We start from the raw sequence: 25,372 nt of genomic DNA on the forward strand, positions 1-25,372 counted from the left end.
AACAATTTGATGAGCCACTGAGCTCTATCCAATATCTTTTTAAAATACACGATATGCTTTTACTGGTTTTTACTGCCACCAAGAATTGTGACGGAAACAATCAGGCAGGGGGAACATCCATTCTCACCTACCCCACCCCCACAGGGGAAAAAGATTCTGTTTTTAATCTCTCCAAAGAAACACAAAAGTAATGTTCACTTTTAACCAACGGATTTATCCTGTGAAGTTTTGGAAACCTGATTTCTATAAATTTTGGATAATAATTTTCCTCATTTGGAATATGAGAAATGTCTAATCAGTTTTAGATTTATTTCAAAGGAACACAGACAAGGAGAAGTGATGACACAAGAAAATACGTATGTGCAAGGAGTAAGTATCATTAAGGTAAGAAAAATTATCCCAACATGTCTGAAATCAACCTCGCTGTATTCCCAAGCACCTTCTTCCCAGCAGGAGCTTTTCACTTGGGGTTCTATAACCAAGGAGTCCCTCCTCCTCTTAAGGGTTATTTTAAGGTCAAAAAATTTTAAATTATCATCAAAAGGCCTTAAACATTCCTATTTTGTTTTAGCAAATAATTCAGTAAAATATTTGTATAACAAAACCATTCAATTCTCTGTTAAAACAGTGCAGAGCAAGTCAGTGCCTGATTGCCACAGGCTGATTTTTCAGTATGTAAAATACACTCCTCTCCCTCTGCCAGATTTCTCTGCATGGCCATTTTATAGTTCAGTAATGCTTTTTCCACTGTTTAGAATGTTAAAGCTCAAATCTGTTAATTTTATTACTTGTCAATATAAATGTAATATAAGGTTTGTGGGGAGTGTGAAAATGGCGGGTTAAATATCTATGTTTTTAACCCCAGGAGCCAGTTACCATATAGAGTTGAATGTTTTAATGAATAAAAGAGCAATCTAAACAAAAGAGCAATCTTTAAAAAGTGATAGTCTTTTCAGATTAAAATTAAAAAAAAAAGAATCAAGCATTTAGAAATGTATATTGACATCTAATCTATAGCTATCATATTAAAAACTCAGTAGAAAAAAAAATGAATTTCGACAGAGATTTGTGAAAGAAAATAAAAAAGGCCACAAAATTGTAGGGCTCATGACAATAATACGTTAGAGCTATGTTACAGGACAGAAGCTGTTGAGACCTTGAGAGTTAAGCAACTTACCCAAGGAACCTATCTTCTGATTTAGCTGAGTGATATCATTAAAACACCTTCAGCTTGTTCTTCAAATAGATTCAAAATAAAGTTAATTGCACACCATATGGCATTAATTCCTGGATTTAAAATGACAAAAAATACTAAATCCAAGGCAAGTAATTTCAAAACTCAACTGTTAATACTCTTTTTAATATAAAGTTCTGACTTATGATAATTTATAAATACCCTGGACTTATCAATGTAGAAAAAATCATCAAGAAAAGTAAAAACTTTTCATAGTATCCATAACTCCCAAGGTGTGTAAAATCATTTTTGCCTAGGTGCTGAGGGCTATTCCATTAATCACTAGTCATAATTTATTGGCTGTTATTTCCCGGATTCTGTCAGAACATAACTTATACTAAACACCACGTGTTTAAATTTATGCCATTTAACAAAAAAAAAATTTTTTTTCTGGTCATAATCTACCTGCTCTAAAAAGACACCATAAGCCCTCATGGAAAAGTTCCTTTGTATTTGGTTACATTATATTAAACACAGAAGGAGCTCTGTACTCAGGAGAGTAAGAAGAAAAAGTTCACAAAAAATCAAACTCTTCTTTAAATGAGGCATGTCCAAGTCAGCCTAACAAACTAGCTATATTTACGTTTCATGAGAGGCCTAGGACAAGCAGGGCTAAAAAAGAACTAAGGCTAGCTTTGGATGACTACCCTGTTATGAAGAGTAACTTACGCTATGAAACTACAGTTAACAGCCAAAACATTAAAAAAAAAAAAAAAAAAAGGAAGCTAACAGACTCTCCATCAAAATAAGGTGCAAGAACAAAAAGTACATGATACCCAGGAGAGAACAGGGAGTAAATATGTGTATAAAGAGACAAAGAAGGTTTACAGCAAAAATAGCAAACCCAAGACACATGTACTGCTATTTCCCCTTCTTCAAAACTGGCCGACGCAAGTAACAGGTGACAGCTCTGTAGAGGTTAGCAAAGGCCTCAAAAGCCTCTAGATGGATATTACAAAGCAATGGGAATTATCAGACCAAGCAAAATATTGCCATTCCTTGTTTAGATTGACTGGAGGAAGGTTACTCAGAAAAACTATTAAGGAGGAAAGGAGTGTAAGGAAAAACAATAACAGCAAGCCACAAATATTTACTGAACTATTTGTTTTATTTTTAAGGTTACATACACTGTTTCATTTAGTCCTCACGACAAACTTCAAAACTACTATTACACCCACTATACAGACAGGAAAAGCACCGAGGTTTACAGAATTTTAAAAAACCAACTTGCCAGAGTCATACATACACTAGTGGTGGTACTGGAGCTCTAACATGGACCTGAGCACTTTACCACTTCTTTTAATGGATCGGGCAATTCGACTGACCTAACCCTCTATCCATCCTCCCATGTAAATCCACCAGGACAGATTTTTTTAAGTAAAAGTTTAATTATTTAAGTATTAGCATGTTTCTAATTGAAAGTCTGGAAAATATAATGGATGTACCAAAAGTCCTATCTTTTTTATTGCTTTTATAATTAGTATTTTAATGAACACCTTGTACATAAATCTCTGTGCACATTTTTATTCCATTTATAAAATATTATAAATGGAATTCTGGTCAAACAGTGTGAATATATTCTGCCAGAACATCTGATTTTAATATTACTGAATTGATGAAGAGATTATGGTTTCTTAAGAAAAACTGTGCCTTATTCTCCCTTACCCACAATGCCTAGGCACATGAGCAAGTCTTCTCATGACTGCTGAATGAATGGAGGAGGGTTCTCTCCCCTTAGCACACAGTCTCTGAAGAGAAAAATAAACAGAGCAGGCTCACAAATTAGAAGACAACAGTTATGCCACATATCGAATTCATTAGTGGGCTGCATAAAACTCTTCTTAGGGAGAGAAGAACATGAACGTTAACATTGCCATTCAATGTATTTCCATGTGTTTAAAATGTATTTCCATGTGTTTGGTTATTTTATAATACATTTAAAGAATACAGTATTTCAGTAGGTATATAACACACTGAAGACCTTACTTCTCCCAGTTTATTATCTATATGCCTTAATCTGCTATTGTCCACGGAAATCATTTCAGAACATGTTCATATAGAAAATTCAGAGCTAAATATTTTGATAGTAACTAGAGTTGCTATTTTACTTTGATTTCCTATATCAGCTATTTCCATCAAGTTCTAATGATATCATAGCAGGCAATGTCCCCATAAAGATGAAAAAGATTGACTACAAAACATTGTACCAGGGCCTCCCTGGTGGCGCAGTGGTTGAGAGTCCGCCTGCCGATGCAGGGGATACGGGTTCGTGCCCCGGTCCGGGAGGATCCCATATGCCGCGGAGCGGCTGGGCCCGTGAGCCATGGCCGCTGAGCCTGCGCATCCGGAGCCTGTGCTCCGCAACGGGAGAGGCCACAACAGTGAGAGGCCCGCATACCGCAAAAAAAAATAAATAAATAAAAAAAAAAAAAAAAAAAAAAAAAACATTGTACCAGCAGGCACTGATCCAGCACTTTAGATGTATTAACTTAATCTTTATGACATTACATGATATTACGATTATTAATCTCTCTATTTTATAGGTAAAGAAACTGAAACAGAGAGAGATTAGAAACCTGCTTGTTTTGGGACTTCCCTGGCGGTCCAGTGGTTTAGACTCTGTGCTTCCACTGCAGGCGACACAGGTTCGATCCCTGGTCGGAAACTAAGATCCCGCATGCCACGCGAGTGCAGCCAAAAAAAAAAAGAAACTTGTTTTTTTTGAACCTAGGTATTCTGGCAGCCACACTTCTAATCGCTACACAGAACTGACTCGCAGTATCAAGCAAAAAGCACTGAACAGCTTTCCGTGGACATTGGTGACTCAGGGCACAATGAGAGTATGCGTCCCAGAAAATAGGAAATTCAACCAAACCAGGTGGATTATTTACTCATTAGGTAAATAATTATTTATTATGGATCAAAAACTGTATCAAAATTGGGAGTATTCTCCTAACCTTGAGAAATACTAGGTCTAAGAAAGATGGAGACAGACCATCATAAGGTAGATATCTAGTGTAAATAGACAGATCTAACCTCGCTAGAATAAAATAGAATTTTTACAAGTGCTATGGCACAGAAGGCATTATTAACTCTGTCTAGGGCAGTCAGAGAAGCTGCACAGAGGAGGAAATACCTCAATTACACCTTGAATAACAGGCTTGTACAGAAATTTGTAGCTAACAGTCTACCTCCCCACAGAAGGGTCACTGCTGTGAAACTGCTGCAGTAGCACAAAACATGTCTCAGCACAGCGGAACCATCTTAGGTTTGCTGGAGGAAGAGTATGGGGCTGCAATAGGTCTGAGTGATCAAACCCCTGTCAATACAATGGGAACCAGCAATAAGAAGCAGACTATCTATCCAGCTTAATTTTACAGCCAGTATAGCTACAAAACTGCCTTTATTTGTTCGACATACCTGCACTTAAATTTCTAATTTAGAAAAACCTAAATTTTAAAACTAATAATAAGGAATGGAGGTGGGGAGTAGTAGACCTTCGGTTAATCATGACTGGCCCTGACCCCTTCCTGGAACCTCACCTTAAAAAGTTAAAGGAAGGGCTTCCCTGGTGGCGCAGTGGTTGAGAGTTCGCCTGCCAATGCAGGGGACACAGGTTCGTGCCCCAGTCTGGGAAGATCTCACATGCCGCGGAGCGGCTGGGCCCATGAGCCATGGCCGCTGAGCCTGCGTGTCTGGAGCCTGTGCTCCACAACGGGAGAGGCCACAACAGTGAGAGGCCCGCGTACCGCAAAAAAAAAAAAAAAAAAAGTTAAAGGAATTTTTAGGAGTATAAAATCCATAAGGATAAGGGAATGGGGAAAGACAACAGCAAATAAGAGAAGGCACAATTATTTTGGAAGCTAGGAAAAAAAAGAGGTAACTAAACTAACTAGACCAAGAAAGCCGAAACCTAAACCTGAAAGGAAGACGCCATCAAGCTGATAAACACAGAAAGTAGAATAATGGTGGCCAAGGGCTGGGATAAATAAGCAGTTACTGTTTAATAAGTACAGAGTTTCAGTTAGGGATGATGTAAAAGTTCTGGAGATTGATGGACAGTGGTAATGGTTACACAACAATGTAAATACACTTAATGCCACTGAACTGTACACTTTAAAATGGTTACAATGGTAAATTTTGAGTTATGTATATTTTACCACATTACCACAATTAAAAAAAAAAAGCAGCAAGCTGACTCATGCTGGAGAGATTCAGGTATTGGTAGCATGATGAAGACAAAAATGCAGGGTGCGGCTGGAAACGAGATGACTGGTTGAAAGTTCATTTAAGTGGCCTCACCCCAGAACCAATCTTCTCCCCATCCCTGGAGAGGGTGTACCACAGACCCTGATCTTTGGAACACAGGTCAACACTGAAAGCAAGACAAAATGATTACTGAAACACAGGAGAATTATTTGAAAGTCTGCATTCTAAATAGGAGGCAGAAGGCTGTCTCCAGAAGAAAAAGGAACTGACAGATTATCTCACGTGTCCAACCATATTATATGTTATATTCGTCAGAGAACTGCAAATTAATTAATAGGCACAAAGTACATAAAATCTCAAACTCAGATAATTATTCGAGAAAACATTAAGTTGGACAAGAAGGGAAATACAATCACAGTGAATTTTGTGACAAGGCTGTGAAGATATTTGCATAGTCATAATAATTTAAATACTAAATAAAGAATTTACCCCCCAGACCTGATATCCTATAAAAGGAAGATGAGAGAAAGGGAAATATGTATAAATGTTTGCAGGCGGCAGAGAGATTAAGATGACTAATCCTCATTTTTCTTAGAAGGAAAGTGAGTAGCTACTGTCTAAAATGAAAAGCCAACAAAAAGCAGAACTGACTTAGAAAAATAAAGACACATCAGAACAAACAGCTGAAGGAATTGAAACTGACTGCCCCTAAAGGCTGGGAATTGGACATGAGAAGAGACGGTGCCTGATATTTTTATAAGCCTTGAATATTATTTGATTTTCAAAACTACATATGTACAAGTATCACTTTAATTTTAAATAAATAAAAATGTACAGAGGTAAAACAGAAAATTGGCAAAATGTTAAAACGATCTGAAATTGTCTAAACTGAGTATACGCCTTTTTTTTTTTCCAACTATTGTGTTAGCTTTCTGTAATTCTCAGGATTTTCAGTAGTACTGAGGTCAACATGCTACTTGCTGCTCTGCCCTTCAGTGCTGTTAGGCATCACCAAAATGAGGCTCCAGCGGGAGGAAATGGTGCTGAAAATGTTGCCCCCGACCAGCATGCTAAGCCACCAGCCAAGAACACACTGGTGCCGGAAAACCCTGATGCCCAGGATGACCAGTTGGAAGAGGAGGAAGAGGAGAACAAGGAGGACGACAACACAGGCGGGGAAAATGCAGCTGATGTGTCACATGAACTGCAATGCTTTAGAACGGGATGGAGCTACAAAGAGTTTACATGGGGAAGAATGCTAGGACTTCATGGATGACTAGTGTTTCCAGAGCATGTCATCTGGGTGGTGTCTTTATACACACTGTTCTTTCTTGGTTTTGCATTTTACCCTGACCACACTGGTCATTTCTCCCTCGTTCATTTGGGATTTGAAGAACACCTCCAAGCATCTCATTTTGAAGGCCTAATCACAACCATAGTAGGGTATGTACTTATTTAGCAATAACACTGATAATTTATGATGGCGTGGCAACTCTTGTTAAATTTCATAGGTCTCGTCACTAGCTGGGGGTCTGCTATATTGTTGTTAAAGGTCTCTTTGTTAGTGGTGGTAGAAATAAGTGTTCCCTCTCGTTTGTGGCCGGTGACTGGATATCTGTTCCCTGGAAATGTCTGTTGCTTCTCTGAAAGATCATGTTTCTGCATTAACTGGTAGGAATGGTATCTGTTTTCTACTTTGCCTCCTTCATTCTGTTGCTGAGACAGGTACTTCAACCTGATGTATTTTGGTTTCTAAGGAATCTGAATGATCCAGATTTTTAAAAATCCAGTATAAAAAATGATTCACTTGACTATTTATAAGCATCTCCCAAGATTTATTTTGTCAGTGGTTCTCTTTGACTCCATCGTGCTCCTGGTGCTTTGTCTACCTATTCGTGTCATTAAGAGTCTGCTGCCTAATTTTCTTCCATACAGCGTCACGCTCCGCAGTGATGCTCCACTGAGTGAATTGTCCCTTGAGCTGCTTCTGCTTCAGGTTATCTTACCAGTGTTACTTGAACAGGGATACACACAGCAGTGGCTGAAGGAGCTTGTGTGAGCAGGGACTGTTACTGCTGGAAACTTGCTGGATCTTCATTCCTATTTGGTGGAAGACCAGGAAGAAAATGAGAACAGTGCAAACCAACCAGTGAACAATAACCAGCCTGTTTGAAATAATAATTCTATTCCTGTGGTGGGGCAAGGTGTGTATGCAGCCCACCAAGCCATACTTCAGCAGGGAGGGCCTGCTGGCTTTCAGCCTTACCGTCGGCCTTTAATTTCCCCACTCAGGATATTTTTGTTGATTTTCTTCACGTGCAAGAACCTTACTGATGGCCAGCCTCATCTGCCTTATTCTACCAGTATTTGCCAGCTGTCGGTTAATGTCATTTTGGACAGGGACTGCCAAAATCCATGAGCTCTACACAGCTGCTTATGGTTTCTACGTTTGCTGGCTAACCATAAAGGCAGGGACGGTGCTGGTGACATGGATGCCACAGGGATGCAGAGTGATCTTCAGAAGGTTAAAGGGTAGTCCCGCATGATAATGCAGGCTTCGATAGTTGCAGTGCTGTTGGCTGGAGGCGTCCTGCTTCTTCTGGGGCTCCTGTTTGAGCTGGTTATTGTTGCTCCTCTGAGGGTTCCCTTGGATCAAACTCCTCTTTTTTTCCCATCACAGGGCTGGGCACCTGGAATCCTGTATGTGAGAATCTGCAGCTATATAACACTGATGGATCCTCAGTGGTGGTTTAAAACTGTAATTGAGCAGGTTTAGGCAGATGGCATCTGGAACACTGACCTTCACTATATCATTCGGAAACTGGCAGCGCCAGTGATCTCTGTGCTCTTGCTTCCCTAATGTGTACCTTACATCATCACATCCGGCATCATTCCTTACAAGGTGTTAACTGCGGAAATGCAAAACTTGGTCCACTGGCGAGGTTTTCCACTTTTACTGATAGTCGTGGTATTGATGGGAATCTTGTCCTTCCAGGTCTGCCAGTTTAAGTCCCATTATGAACATATTAAAAATGACAAGTACCCTGTGGGCCAACGCCTCGTGAACTATGAATGGAAATCTGGCAAACAAAGCACGTCTCCACCACCTCTACATTCATCCCAAGAATAAAGTGGTTGTATCAGCTACCTTGAGCTTCCCCTTGCCTTTATGTGTCCTTTTTTGTGGACTTCTCTCTTCGGAGGTTTTCCCCAGTGATCTCTCAGTATTGTTTTTAAGTTAAATGTATCTGACTTGCGTTCTCAGCATTCAGAGAGCAGCAGTGCGAGGCTCTGCTGCCCTTCCTGCATCTCTGACATCACTGCTGTCGGAGGTCTGTATACGTGTAAACAGAAGTTTCTGGATACCCTAAAACCTTGGATTAAACAGAATGTGCACTGTACATCTTTAAACAAAACATATATTAATTTATTAAATCTAGTTGTCACTTTAAAAAAAAACACCTTTCTTATAGCACAATTCATGAACTGATTACAGTATGCAATTCACTGGAGAAATACTTTGGGCATGTAGCAATTCTAAAGCCTAACTGTTTAAAACCACTCTATAAACACAGTATTTTATTTATTCCTTTCCCCCTAAGAATATATATTTGGATTTATTTATATAAAGGCTTATATTATTTGTAACTCTTGGATCAAATCCAAATTTTGACATTCCAAATGACTAACATTTATAAGCCCCAGTGATGGTAGAGCTGAACTTAAATAAAGTCTGAGTGTCAAATGATACAAATGGACAAACTGAAAGGCTACTCATGGAAAAATATATAAAAGTACTAAACATGCAAAAGAAAACAGGAAACAATCTTATCTGCAAGAACTGTACAACTTGCAACTTTTTAGTATATGTGCTGCCAAACCGAGCACAACTTACAACTTTTTAAAAGTCACATTCTTGTGGGCACAAATTCACCAACTAAATATAATCTAATTAACATACTTCTACACAGTCGCAACCAAGAACTTCATTCCAGAAAAAGAAAATACTTCAAAGCACAAGATTAAAACCATGAGCAACTACATCAGAATCTACTGAATTTTTTCTTTAATTAATAAAGTTCTTTTCATATAAAAACTATGAGCCTTGGTTTGTTTTTCCAGCAGTACTAATGGCCTATGCTGATCTACAACATATAGTTGTTCATTTTCATGTATCAACTACATAACAAATTTACAAATACTTAAATAACTATCACAAAGGTTTAAGAGCTAAAATCATATGTGTTATACTGTTTATACTGCACACTCATATAATCAAACAAGAAATAGAGTCAGAGATAGAGCAACCAAAGAAAACCTCAAGTATTTGTCACTGAGTGCCCACGTGTCAGAGAACATGACGGAGAAATTCCTATGCGACAAGACTCCTGCACTCAAGAGTTTGAGATTTAGCAGTGCACAAGGAGAGGTAAGCAGTGTGTGTGGTGGGGTTGCCAAGACCAAGACATGAAAACAATTCATGAACAATATAAAAAACTAAATGACTAAGTACTAAACTACAAAATATAAAAGGTAAATTTAGAGAAGAGGAAGATAACAGTTGCCTTGAGAGAGGAAGAAGGTATTGAACTGGGTCTCAAAGAAGTAGAAAACAGTTGAAGAAATAAAGGAGAAAGATCAATGTCTCTGTCTCTGTCTGTCTCTCTCTTGTTCTCTCTCTCAATTTTGCTGTATACTTAAACTACATAAGGACATAAACCACGTTAGGACAGCTGAGACTTTCTGATTCCCAGTCCTCTAATCTATGCATTACTACACTACACACTATTTTATGTATTAAGTATTTTCCACTGGACTTCATTATCAATCTCAATTTCCTATAACCAAAAACATTAGGATGCTATAAAAAAAGATGCCCATCTTAAAGTAAGTATGCTATAATACACAACGGCCAAATGGGTCTCAGTTAAGACCACAAAACTTTTACAGCCAGAACCATGGCCTTCCCATTAAACTGAGATACGTTACTATTCCAGGACTATTCCTTTAGCCAACAGGCCATTCTAATGGGAGGGTACTGCCCAAGCAACAAACTTCAGAGCTAAAGTCACGGCTCCAAGTAATTCATATATAGAACTTTTTCATTATTTTATCTAAATTATTTTGATTGTATGCTGATAGCTACCTAAATAGAGATGGAAAATCAAAGAAAAATAATATATCTAAATGAAACACTATAAAATAAACACAATCATGGAATGCACAAGTTATTATGCTATACAGTTATTAGTCACAAACTTATTATAAGCTTTCTCAGGAATTATAATATTACTTTTTACACCTAACCTAAAATTTTCCTTCTCTAAATTGGTAAGATCCTATTAGTTTTTATACATCTACAAATGGTATCTATGTTCACTAGTGTACCCCAATCTAAATTAATATTCATCACAAATTGAAAAACACTCATTGGTCCAGCACCTGAGAGTCATGGTTCCTTACATCCTCTCTCACTTCTTTCTCTTTTCTCACACCCAAAGACAGAACACTCTAATGCTCTCCCATTACACTCCCACCTAAAACCCCTGAGCAGTAGCCAGGCACTCCCTCCCCCTTCCATGAGGATCCACTACTTAATTGATCCAATTTATCCAGTATACAGAAGGGTGTAACCAAGTTTTCTTTCAATATTTTTTCCTGTGTTTTCATGTGTGACCGAGAGGAGGAGGGAAAAGGAGTTCTAAATGGAGGCACGAAAGAGCCAAAAACCACCTTCAGCCCTCTAAGGCAGCTGTGGCACAGTACAAAAGCAATGTACCTGAGGTGGAGGATCAGGATCTTAAGCCCAGCTCTGCCATTTAACCATTTCTTAGTTGAATGACCTCTTTCACTTAGCAATTCAGCCTGCCATGTCCAGCTCAGTAGAGTCTTTGATAATATCCATGCTCTTAAACCACTCCACTAAGCAGCCACGTATTTGTAGATGGATCACTATTTCTACTTACCTTTGGATATGTTATGTGATCTTTAGCACACATCTTCAATTATGCCTTAGATTAACATTTAATTATACAAGCCTATCACCAAGGAAATAATTGTAGTGGATATCAAGAGCAAAACAGAAATTGGGATCAGTGTTTTATCAATAATATTCAGAAAATCAATAATGAATAGTAACAATCACTAAAGTACTTTATTAGCCATTCAGGAATCTATTATTTTTAATTCTGTGAAAATGTATCAGCTCATACACACACAGAACATCGACTTTTATGTATTATTAGTTTGTTTCAATGATTATAGATCACACTAGTTAAATATTTGACCAACAAAATTGTATACTCTAATAGTCAGGGTTAGACACTAATTAACTTCAGTTACAATTCACTGGTAACTGTATAAAAGGCTATACAAATTTCTATAACTTACCAAAAATTAACTCATACAATGTTTTATTGCTTCCACCACAAAGTTTTATCTAGTAGCTGAATACCGTATTAACATTTTTAAGCAATCTCCTTAAATATATTTAGTAGTTAACAGTATTAATATCTTATTAAAATTATTTCCATTGAAGAATACATATCAGTACTTTCCCAATTTATCAGCATAATTGTATTTGCAGTACTATTCTACACTTGATCTTAGCCAAAAGGCCGAGAAGCGATTGCAGTACTATTCTAAATTACTGGATAAACTAGAAAGAAGACTAAAAGTTAATTATAATTTTTTGAAACATCTGGGATCAAACCAAATGCTACAGAACCCAAGTAAAACAACAAAATCAAATAATTCTTTGGGGATACAGGACAAAAAACAGACTTCTGGAAGTCTTATTAACATTAAGACAATAAACTAAATTTTGAAACAATTCCTAGAAATGTTAATGCTATAAGTGACTCTTCTCCATGAAGAGAAACTTATGCAAAATAAGCATGTCTTAAAGGCCAACTTAAACAGTGCTAGAGTGAAAATAAGAGACATCTGAAGATAACTTTACTGTCTCATAATTTTTTTTAAAGCACTAGGAGAAAATTTAAGGTTAAAGTAAAAGCATTAATCAAAGTAAATATGAAGATAAAAATAAGAGAAGAAAAACTAATGCAACACTTCTGGAACAGAAGGGGGAGGAGGATTCTAAGTAACCAAAGATGAAGATAACAGGAAAAAAAAAAAAAGATAAGTAACTCATGTGCAAAAACACTTTTGGAATCTGCATTGAAAATTAATTATACAGAGTAATTAATATAAAATATGAGGTCCCACATACTATACTAAAGCATGAAGAGTTTATATCACATTTTTCCATGCACACTCAATGAAGACTTTTCCTCCACCGTAAATTCACAAAAGGTTTTTGTTGGTGCAATTTACTATGCCTATTCCCAGCCCTAGGATATTTTTGTACCCAATCTCAAATTGGAAATGGGATGCTATCTGTCCTCAAAATGTCGAGTTATTGGCAGAAACATAGCTCCATGTCTAATAACTTTTATGCTCCACTACAAGTTTTTTAAGTGGTATTCTTGTTTAGATGTAACTAAGACTACCTGTGTATTTTAAAATATAAATAAAAACTTATGGGATACATTGCTCATTGACTGATATAATGCATCTGAGCCACCATTACCCATCTCCCTCCTAGCACTGAAAAGGAAAATGTAGAAACACTGCTCCACCACTTGGCTACTTCCTGCTAACTACACCTGCCCAAACTCCTCTTAGGAGCCTAAAGGGAAATCTATTACCACTGCTGCAGAAGCTCACCATCTGTGGCCACTGATAAATGTATTAAGGAGGACTGACACAACAGAGGCAACTGCAATACTTACTGTCAGCTATACAATGAGGACTGTCGGCGGTAGGCAGAATTCAAAGACGCAAGATCCCTGCTCCCTGGTGTATTACCCTGCATAATCCTTGGGACTGCAAATATGATGGGATTTCACTCCCATGATTAGGTTAACTTTAAGAAAGTTGACTTATGATGGGGAATTATCCAAGTGGGCCTGAACTAACCACATAAACCCTTTAAATTTGGGTCTAGAAATAAGAGACAATTTTTTTTTTTTTTTTTTTTTTTTTTTTTGCGTTACGCGGGCCTCTCACCGTTGTGGCCTCTCCCGTTGCGGAGCACAGGCTACGGATGTGCTCCGGACGCACAGGCTCAGCGGCCATGGCTCATGGGCCCAGCCGCTCCGCGACATGTGGGATCTTCCCAGACTGGGGCACGAACCCGTGTCCCCTGCATCGGCAGGCAGACCCTCAACCACTGCGCCACCAGGGAAGCCCCCAAGAGACAATTTTTAATGGCTCTCTATTGCCTATAACACTGGGTTGGCCAAAAAGTTCCTAACCTTGCACCAAAATACCTGAACGAACTTTCTGGCCAATCCAATAGCAAGAGCTGCCTACTCTACCAGCTTTTTAAGGACTTCTGTAATCTAGCCCCAGTCTTACCAATATAAAAAGAAAAGATGGGCTTCCCTGGTGGCACAGTGGTTAAGAATCCGCCTGCCAATGCAGGGGACACGGGTTCGAGCCCTGGTCTGGGAAGATCCCACATGCCACGGAGCGACTAAGCCCACGTGCCACAACTACTGAGCCTGTGCTCTAGAGCCCGCACACCCCATCTACTGAGCCCGCGTGCCACAACTACTTAGGCCCATGCACCTAGAGCCCGTGCTCCGTAACAAGAGAAGCCACCGCAATGAGAAAACCGTGCACCACACGAAGAGTAGCCCCCCACTCGCCGCAACTAGAGAGAGCCCATGCACAGCAACGAAGACCCAACGCAGACAAAAAAAAAAAACAGAAAAGAAAAAAATAGTATTATCATGGGTCAAATAGTCATGCTTAACGTAAAGTTAAATATAAGTTAAAACTAACTACTTAAGACTCCAAATCTAGATACTATTAATAATTCTGTTAGGCACTATTGCTCAGTTCTCCTAAAATTCAAGTTTTTATTACATCCTTCATTTTTGAAAGACTCCATTCTAGAGAACTACACAAACTACCAAGATTGTGTTTAGCATGCAAGCTACAGTCCAGTTAATCAAAAGGTATTAATGGATGTATCCATACAATAAGAATATACTTATACTGAAGCAGAGGCATAAGAAAATAATTAACACAATTTCTAAAGGTATAAAATCAATACCAGCAGGTAAGTGCTAGACCACCAGGACCAAATTAATTAGACTGAGTATATTCAATGTACAATTTTTGTTCTAAGTTTTCATTAGTTTGAAGCAACTAGTTTCTTTGTTCTGTAACATATCACCTAAAGATTCTAAGCTCTGTACTACTTAGAAGGTGTTTACTTAGCACTTATGAATGCCATTTCTTATTAGTCACTTTTGCCCAAGAGTATATGTTCTGGGATGAGAGAGACAAATTAGGCAAAAAGCCCCTGCTCATCACTGCTCTTCACCTCCCAAGGAACATCTAAATGCCATTTAGTCCTCATGTCCTTACCAGAGAATACTGAATGAAAACCTAGAATCAACAGGCTGGTATGGGAGAACTTTCTCAAATGTTGTGAGGATTAAATGCTGAGTCAGCACTTAAAAGATCCCGAGAGTGAGTGATTCATTAAATTTTGTGCTCCAGATGCCTCCTTTCTTTACCCTACTCCCGGCCCGGAGTTCAGCCAGGAATACTGCTGAACATCCTATAGTGCATAGGACAGTCCCCCACAACAAAGAATAACCTGGCCCAAAATGTCAATAGTGCTAAAGTTAAGAAACCCTGGTATAAAAGAAAGAACACTAAGTTAGAATCCCACCTTTACAACTTATTATCTAAATGACCTTCAACAAATTATGCAACTTCTCTAAGTTTCCTCATGTTTAAAATGGATAGCATGCTCATGTTGAAGGATTTAGGAGGATAAATTGATACAGAAACCTTTAGACACTTTACAAATGTTAGTTTCCATTCTTCAGAGTGAGTACAAAAATCTTCTCTATCAGAGGTAGAGCTGTGGACCTCTCAAAGATAACTTCAAACTATGAATGACACATGGTACTCTGATTTATTTTCTGAATCTCCTATCAAAGTCTAAGCAACTTGAAGGCAGAGTTCTTATTGGACTTGGTATCCTCAGCCTCTACAACAAAGGAAGCACTGAGGTGTAGAGGCTGAGGATACCATCTGTTAAATGGCCAAACGAGCAAATAAGCTCTAAGTATCTACCCACCATAACAAAGCAGTCATCGCATTACACAGTACAGAATTACCAAAGAATGTAAGAAAACATAACTCTTGTCTTGGAGAAATTTTAAAATAGAGATATCTAACAACAAAACAAAATATGTAGAGAGATTTAACACATAGTAGGCACTCAAAAAAATCTCATGGGTAAAATTCACATGAATAGCTGACGTCACAAATGAATATTAGTGGGATGCACAAAAAAAGTTAGAATTAAATAGAGTTAATCAGGGAAAGTCCTATTTTTAATACTATAATCCTTCAGAGTACATGCTGCTAATATCTTCCAAAGGCAATGAAACAGTACATTTAAAGAACAAATATCAAAATGTCAAGTGCTATCATTTGTCATTTTAGCAGTACTCAGCTAAATTTCATAATTCAGATGATGGTAGCATATTTTAACAGGTTCAAAGGCCATTTTAAGCAATTTTTAAAAACACATTAGATTTTAATGGAAGCTTATCAAATTCCTGACATCCACAATCCATCTTAATTATTTTAAATAGTCTGAGACAGAATAAGACCAAAAAGGCTGATGCTCAAATGTCTGAAATACACTGCTGAAAAGGCTGAGCTCAAGCATACCAAAAGTGTGTTAGAAGCAACTTTTTAAATGCACTAATGTAACAATTATTTTTAAACCAACAATTTTAGAAAAATAGCAGTTCCTATCTAAAGCTTATATAAATATAAGACACTGGGTTTGCAAGTGTCAGCAGAGTTTTAAGATCCCTTTCTAAAGCAATAGTCTCCTTCTGTTTTGCTTGGTATCTTAATTTGCCTTTAGTTTCAAAACTAAGTTTGCTAACACTGTTCCTCTCAAAACCTCAGGAATTCCATTACTAGTTTTAAGCTAAATTAAAGAAAAATAAACCCATTCAACCCATGGCACAAAGTATGCACAAAGTGTTTGTTAATGCTCATAAATAGACTGAGAAATTTAGACATGTCTTAAGGACAACAGCTGTATAGTCAACTCTGGTTTGTCCCACCATGGAACTGAATAGAAAGAGAATTATTGCTACCACTTCAAGTGAGACCAGCACAGATACCTTTAAACCAACTGAGATATAATAGAACATTCCCTTTAAATCAGAGCCTTTGTGTATGTTTTCACTTTAGAGGAAAAATGGTTAGAATACTCTTTAAAAAAAATACACATGGAGCCAAGATGTTACGAGCCTCTCCCCCAAAAACAATGCTTAAAATGCCCTCAACACTGCCCACCCACTTGCCTCCAAAAAAAAAAAAAGAAAGAAAAGAACAAGCTATAAATACTTGACATACAGATGGTTCTTTGTCTTATCACTAGAAATCTTCTTTTCCATTCTGTATCCCTATTCTCAGACTCTATAAAACTTCCTGACAAGTACAGGTATTTTCACTTTTATCCCTCTCCATCACCTCCGTCAAATCATAATTCATCTCAACTCACCTGAATCCCAGGTATCAGGATCCTGTGAATGGGACTAGTAAAGGAGGAAAGTACTGATACTTGAAAGTACTGATACTGATACAGATGGGAAAAAATCCCATCTTTCCCATTTCCTGGCTCCCTCCCTTATCCTGGCCCAGCACTGCAGAGTAGCAACAAATGGAAGGAATAAAAGCACCTTAAGCTCATTCTATTGCTATTTCTCCTTCTTTTATCCCTAACTCATTCACTGCTCCCCAAGCATCACCCTATCTAACCCCTACTCTCCTGTCCCAGGTAATGGAAGTCACAAACAAGGGCCTAGATTTTGGGTAGACCCAGTTCCCTAAGAGAGGAATGCAACAAGATGAATGAATTTCCACCAGTCTTATAAAGGGTGATTCGAATATACTGTGATATAATGAGTTACAACATTTTTTATTGCCTGACCTAGTGATAAGCTAAATACCATTTTTATGACTAACTGGAAAAACAGGCTCCTAATCCCAAATTCCTTTTTGTTAATTCCCCATTTCCCCCATCCCAAGCCTCTAGCCACAATCTTTTTTAAAACAATTCATTAAAAAAAAAAAATTCTCGGGCCTCCCTGGTGGCGCAGTGGTTGAGAGTCCGCCTGCCGATGCAGGGGATGCGGGTTCGTGCCCCGGTCTGGGAGGATCCCATATGCCGCGGAGCGGCTGGGCCCGTGAGCCATGGCCGCTGAGCCTGCGCGTCCGGAGCCTGTGCTCCACAACGGGAGAGGCCACGACAGTGAGAGGCCCACGCACCACAGAAAAAAAAAAAAAAATTCATTTACAAGATAGAGGCTACCTATATAAAAGAGTCAAATTACAGTGACTGCTAGTGATTAAAACAATAGATTTTTGACAAAGTAAACAAGTGAATGCCAGTAGCTTGTGCAACATGAGTGAACCGTGCTTACCACCACATAATTCATTAAAGGAAAGAAAATAAATCTGGTTATAAACAGCATATTACCAACCAGTGATCACACTTTTGCAAAGAATATATTACAAAACCAATATTCTAACTTTAGAAATGAATATACCATGAAGAATAATTTGGTAATACCTATTAAAATGTTTAATGCATATGTCTATTGGCACAGAGATTCCACTTCTAAAATTCAAAGTACTGATATATTTACACAGGTGTGATATATGTATACAATACTCACTGCTGCATTATTTATAAAAGGAAAAGATAAGAAAAAACTTACATATCAACCAAAAATGGAATGTATAGTATATTCAATACAATGAATACTATGTAACCAATAAAAAGAGTGGATATGGTTGTAAATGTAGGAAGAAACTTGCTACAAACAGCAGTTGCCTCAGGGGAGAGGACCTAGTAGACAGGGAGATGGGAAATGAGACTTGTTTTCACAATATACCCTTTTGCACCTTTGAATTTTGAAACATGTACACATATTACCCTTTTATTAAAAATGAGTAAGCTAGGGGCTTCCCTGGTGGCGCAGTGGTTGAGAGTCCGCCTGCCGATGCAGGGGACACGGGTTCGTGCCCCGGTCCGGGAAGATCCCACATGCCACGCAGCGGCTGGGCCCGTGAGCCATGGCCGCTGAGCCTGCGCATCCGGAGCCTGTGCTCCACAACCGGAGAGGCCACAACAGTGAGAGGCCCACGTACCGCAAAAAAAAAAAAAAAAAAAAATGAGTAAGCTAAAAATTTGTTAAAGAACTTAGACAATTCTCTCCAATCCTCTGATGCATAAACAGTTCTACTTTCCTCATCTGTAGGCAATGTTAATCAGGACTGAGAATCTGGGCTACTAGAGGTTAACAATAACCAATATACAGGATACAGGGCTCATTTCCTCTTTAGTAAGAAGAGGTACAACTATGGCAACTCTGCATCAATCAAAACAAAGTATAATAGGGGAAGAAAGAGGTGAAGAATTTATCTTACCCAAAGCAACCTTTATTACAGAAATAAAACTGGATGCGGTATAATTTTGTCAGCACTCTGAAAACCGTGCTTCGCCAAAAGGAAAAAAAAAACTATCTGGCTGGAAATTCTGGTTAGGGTCTAGATCTCAAATGGGTACATGCACCAGAAATATTGTGTAAAGAACCTAAGAAGGGCCAAAATCATTCAAATGCAAAAGGCTAGAAAACAAGGGGAAGGCGGAGGACAAAGTCATGGGCAATGTTTCAAATGTCAAAAGAACGTTTAAGATATTTTTCTATCAGAATTTTTCTCTTGATCTCTTAAATTCCAAGTAAGATTGAACGTAGCAGTCCCTCAGTAATTAAAACTCAAGCAATTGAAAGAAACAATTCAAACTCTTTTTCAAGCTTATTTTTATTTATTTATTATTATTATTTTTTTGCCGTACGCGGGCCTCTCACTGTTGTGGCCTCTCCCGTTGCGGAGCACAGGCTCCGGACACGCAGGCTCAGCGGCCATGGCTCACGGGCCCAGCCGCTCCACGGCATGTGGGATCTTCCCGGACCGGGGCACGAACCCGTGTCCCCTGCATCGGCAGGCAGACTCTCAACCACTGCACCACCAGGGAAGCCCTCAAGCTTATTTTTAAATGTTACTATTTCATATGATTTTTGGTTTTGATGCTAAAGAGAACAATTAATATAACATCAGCTAATACTAATCTGGTTCCCTCTTCCGCTGATTCGAGTCCAATTATAAAACCAGGAAAACGGGGAAAAGAAATCTTGACGGGGGGTACATAACATGGTAACATTTAGGAAGAGGATCATATTTATTTTTTGTGAAAAACAATACTATTTTTGGGGTCTCTTGTTAACAACACTATGACATTTATGACTTAGCCATCTAATCACACAGCTATATCACTATGTACAATTTAAATTTTACAGACTTAATGACGTGTTTAAAAAATGTAGCTCAAAGGTTTGTTGTCATAACCGATTACAGTATTCTGAAGGCTAGAATATATCTCAGTAAGTGAAAGATGCTAGCTGGCATATCAAAAACAAATTCGTATATTCATTTGCCACATTCACCTGGACTAATGTCAAAAAAGAAAAAGAAATAAAAATCACGAAATAAAATTACACTTAAGAAAGCAGGAGGAGGGCTTCCCTGGTGGCACAGTGCTTAAAAATCCGCCTGCCAATGCAGGGGACACAGGTTTGAGCCCTAGTCCAGGAAGATCCCACCCACGGAGCAACTAAACCCGGGCGCCACAACTACTGAGTCTGCGATCTACACAGCCCGTGAGCCACAACTACTGAAGCCCGCGCACCTGGAGCCCATGCTCTGCAACAAGAGAAGCCACCTCAATGAGAAGCCCGCGCACCGCAACGAACAGTCGCCCCCGCTCGGCACAACTAGAGAAAGCCCACGCGCAGCAACAAAGACCCAACTCAGCCAAAAATAAATAAATAAATTTATTTTTTTTTTAAAAAAGGAGGAAAAAGTGCCTTAGAATATGTGGAGTTCATATATCTTGACATTTACAAAGGGAAAGGAGAAGAATGTTATCAACTGATAAGTTTCATTTTTATTCTATTTTATTTTATATTTGCTAGTAAACCATTTACTATGGCTCAAGAGTGTCCGAGGTACCTGATAAACTTAACTAACAAGTAATACTAATCATAATATTAATTATAATCATACCAAAGTTACGGACTAACAACCACACAAATGAACATTTAAATTCATATCAACGGTTTTCAATCCTGAGTCGAGTACCACCTAAGGTAGAACTGAGAGTTCTTTAAGCTATTTTCAAGATTTAAATAGCCTAAAAGCCTCACATACTGTCTGAGATGTAACTTTTTACACTAACTATATACATATCTGTTTCTTTAGATCCTAACGGCTCAACTGATGCTTCATGAAATAACAAGTAATGGACAGATAAAGACTGATCAGATTCCAAACTAAGAAGGAAATTTAACAGAAGGAAGAGCAAAGTTTATGTCTGTTCCCCACTCCATTTTTCCCCTTTACATTCTTTTATTTCACAATTACCTTAGCAGTTACAACACTGCAAGATCTTAGTCTTGTTCTCACATATACATAGCCAATACAAAATAAAAACAAATGATTGTAAGCCTAATTTTCACCTTGGGATGCACCCTCATTCTTCACATAGTTAGTACAAAAGAAACACTAAGGAGGAAAATGAAAGTAGGGCCCAAGATGTGGGATAACTGCAAAAACACAACCCCAAACATACCTAAAGACCACTCGAGAGTACTTAATGGCTGGGTAAATAAGATGACCTAAAAGGCATCTAGCACCTGCACAGGAGGCAAAAGGACATGCTATATTTGAGCCTTATACAGATCTAGATACAAATCCAGTAAGTCCCCTACATACAAACCTTCAAGCTGTAAACGTTCAAAGACATGAACATGCGTTCACACGTCCAATCACATAAGTTAATCATGTATCTGGCGTACACTGTCATGTGTGTACACTGTCACGTACGTGCATCCTCTACAAGTGGTTGTGTTTTTGTATACTTTACTGTACAGAGTACAGTAGTACAGTATCTTTATTTCAAGTCCAGGATGTGAGTGAAATTGCAGCTTACCCTCTGTCTCCTATTGCTGACATCCTTCAGCTCTACCATCTCCCTCCTCATCTCCCTCTCCAGTCAGTAACTCTTTTTTATCTGTTCACTCGATGCCAGCCCCTGTATGCCAGCTGTTGTACTGTACTACTGTACTTTTCAAGGTAGTATACTGTAAGATTAAAAATGTTTTCTTTATTTTTTGTTTGTTTTTTATGTATTAATTTGGAAAAAGTATCATAAACCTATTACAGTACAGTAAGTCCCCTACATACGAACGAGTTCCGTTCTGAGAGCACGTTCCTAAGTCCAATTTGTTCGTAAGTCCTAGGGCTCCATCGTTTATTACCTGCCTGACCTTGGGAATCTTACTTAACTCTGAAACCTCAGTGCTCTCCTCTATAAAACAGAAATGAGAATAATAATTCAATAGAAACTCATCTAACAGGACCTCTACTTTATCAACTTAGAGAAATAAAGAGCTTAAATTCCTCCATAAATCACTTCCTGATGTCCATCGTAGGCTGACCACTTGCACCTGGTAGTCCTCTAAGTCAACCACTTTCTTACTGTGTCCTCACCCTTCTACTCTCACCAAATGAGCTGGAGGCTTAACGAGAGCCAGCTGTTTGTTCCCAAACCCATGTATGCCAACTGCACTTGTTATTGTAATTATGTAATTTAAGATTATGTAAACTGATGAATTAGCGTGAAAGGGGTTGTTTCTCCGAAAATTATGTTGAAAAATTCAAAAAGATTCAAAGGCTACTTATTTTTTGGAAGTTATTATAGAGTTATATGTATGTAAAACAGCTTTAAGAGAATAGCGGAAAAAGCATAAAACTGTAGAAGGATTTTATTTAATACATTAAAAGTGCCTTTAAATTCTCTATCCAAAAATGTATGGATACCGGGCAGGGGGGCAGGGGGGGAATGAATTGGGAGATTGGGAATGACATATATACATTATTGATACTATGTATAAAATAGATAACTAATGAGAATCTACTGTATAGCACAGGGAACTCTACTCAATGCTCTGTGGTGACCTAAATGGGAAGGAAATCCAAAAAAGGGGGGATATATGTATACGTATAGCTGATTCACTATGCTGTACAGTATAAACTAACACAATATTGTAAAGCAACTATACTCCAATAAAAAAAAACTAAAAAGATAAAATAAAATAAAATAAATTCTCTGTTCTATTAGACAGCAATACTTAATAGATAAATGCCTCATGGGTGTGGATTATGCTAAAAAGACAACTCAGAACTCTAATGAAAGGACCCATCCATAAAGAAAAGCCCTGGGGCTTCCCTGGTGGCGCAGTGGTTGAGAGTCCACCTGCCGATGCAGGGGACACGGGTTCGTGTCCCGGTCGGGGAGGATCCCACATGCCGCGGAGCGGCTGAGCCCGTGAGCCATGGTCGCTGAGCCTGCGCGTCCGGAGCCTGTGCTCCACAACGGGAGAGGCCACAACCGTGAGAGGCCCGCATACCGCAAAAAAAAAAAAAAAAAAAAAAAAAAAAAAAAAGCCCTGAGCCTATAGGGGGGAAAATGGTGAATGAATGTATATTCGAGTTAAAATTAAAAATATATATCATTTTTTATGATTCCCTGCTAACCAACTTTTCCAACTTTCTACTCAACATCACATATGAGATCTTCACATGTAGCTACCTCAAAAATTTACAGGAATATTATGACAACTAAATAAAATTAAGCACAGTGCTGGCACTTAGTGACATTCAATTTAAAACTTCTGTTTTACTTTAAGGGTTCTGTTAGTACCCTGATGGTCTGACTACTACTCTAAGAATATAGTAATGCTTTCTTCCAAAACAGAAAAGTAAAAGGTGCACAATTTCCTTGTTATTCTGTTATTTTTATATTTGGGTACACTATACATACTCCATACATGATTAACCATATAACTCTGTGGTGGCCATCAAAAAGGTGAAGACGTCCAATACTACTGAGACTGCAGGCTCCCAGGGTTACACTGTAAGGATAACATTACAGTAATGCAGGTAATATATTAACATATCAGAGTGACCTGGCACCTAAAGCTGACAAGAAAGTAGGAAAAGTCAATGAGATGCTGGTGTGGTGCCAGTGGAGGGAGCAAGAGCTCTCTGAAGAGGGAACAAACAGAGGAAAAGGTCAAGGACCCAGATTGAGGAGAGTAACTAGGAGGTGATAACGGCAGAAACCAGAGAGGAAGCAAAGCAGAAACTGGTAATCAGTCTGTAGGTAACAAACCTATAAACTGAAGAGGTTACAGGCAAGGTAAAGAGAAGGATCTGGTGATTCAACTTCCTGCTCAGAACGGCTGAACACTGGCACAGATATTAAAATGCTTTTCCAAATTACTTAAAAGCAAAATCACCTTTTTAAAAGTTCATGTCATTTTGACATTACAATCAATTTTACTCTTCATGGAAAAACTGTTACATAAAGAAATGCACTCTAAAATTAGAACAATGAAGTACCTTTTCACCTTATTAAGTTAGGGGGCGAAAAGTAACACTAATAACCAATCTAACAAAGATACAGTGAAACAGTACTAGTAACACTGTCCCCTTTTGAAAAGCAATTTGACTAAATGTCTCAGGATTAATAAACCTTCATATCCTTTGGCTCAGTATCACACACCTGGGAATCTGCTATAAGGAAATAACTAAAAATATGAAAAAAATATATACTCTTGGGTGTTTTCTGCAACGTTTCTTATAATAGCAAAAATTAAGTATGATGATAACACAGGAAATACTTAATATAATGTTAAGTTTAAAAAAGCAAACAAGGAGGGACTTCCCTGGTGGTGTAGTGGTTAAAAATCCACCTGCCAATGCAAGGGACATGGGGTTTGATCCCTGGTCCAGGAAGATACCACATACTGCAGAGAAACTAAGCCCATGCACCACAATTACTGAGCTTGTGCTCTAGAGCCTGCGAGCCACAACTACTGAGCCTGTGTGCCGCAACTACTGAGGCTGCGTGCTGCAACTACTGAAGCCTGCATGCCTAGAGCCTGTGCTCCGCAACAAGAGAAGCCACCGCAATGAGAAGCCCACACACTGCAACGAAGAGTAGCCCCTGCTCGCCACAACTAGAGAAAGCCCATGCGCAGCAACCAAGACCCAACACAGCCCAAAATAAATAAAAAAATTTTAAAAACTTTTAAAAATTAGAAAATTTTAAAAAAGCAAACAAGGGAATTCCCTGGTGGTCCAGTGGTTAAGACTCCACACTTCTACTGCAGGGAGCATGGGTTCGACCCCTGGTCAGGGAACTAAGATCCCACATGCCACACAGTGCAGCCAAAAAAATTTTTAAAAATTTTTAAAAAGCAAACAAAATTGAGCATACACTATAAATATGATATAAAACATCATAAGAACGGGATGTAAAAAAAACACCGAATGATGATTGTATTAGAGTGGTAGATTCAAAATCTGTTTTTTCTACCATCTAACCTTTCTGCAATGTTACTTTACATTTACAATTAAAACAAATTATATTTTTAAAACATGCATCTCGAAAGGTTACACACTGTATAATTGCATTCTTATAACATTCTCAAAATGACAAAACTAGCGATGGGGGGATGGGCTGTGAATACAAAGAAGTAGCACTAAGGAGTTCTGTGGCGATGGAACAGTTCTGTATCTTGATCGTGAGAGCGGTTAAACAAAACTGTATATGGGATAAAACTGTACAGAACTACACACACACACAGAAATGTAAGTGATATCTGTACATGGCCTGTATTC

General features: G+C 38.4%; 1 pseudogene across 1 annotated transcript; it reads left to right on the forward strand.

Annotated features, from left to right (window-relative positions):
* The first annotated feature begins 6,330 nt into the window (after positions 1-6,330).
* Positions 6,331-8,829, forward strand: LOC308625531 (E3 ubiquitin-protein ligase MARCHF6-like; annotated as a pseudogene). The gene has a single exon. The product of its transcript is annotated as an E3 ubiquitin-protein ligase MARCHF6-like (transcript).
* The last annotated feature ends 16,543 nt before the right edge of the window (positions 8,830-25,372 follow it).

Source organism: Mesoplodon bidens, assembly GCF_964165515.1.
Source record: "Mesoplodon bidens genome assembly, chromosome: 11".
Taxonomy (NCBI): domain Eukaryota; kingdom Metazoa; phylum Chordata; class Mammalia; order Artiodactyla; family Ziphiidae; genus Mesoplodon; species Mesoplodon bidens.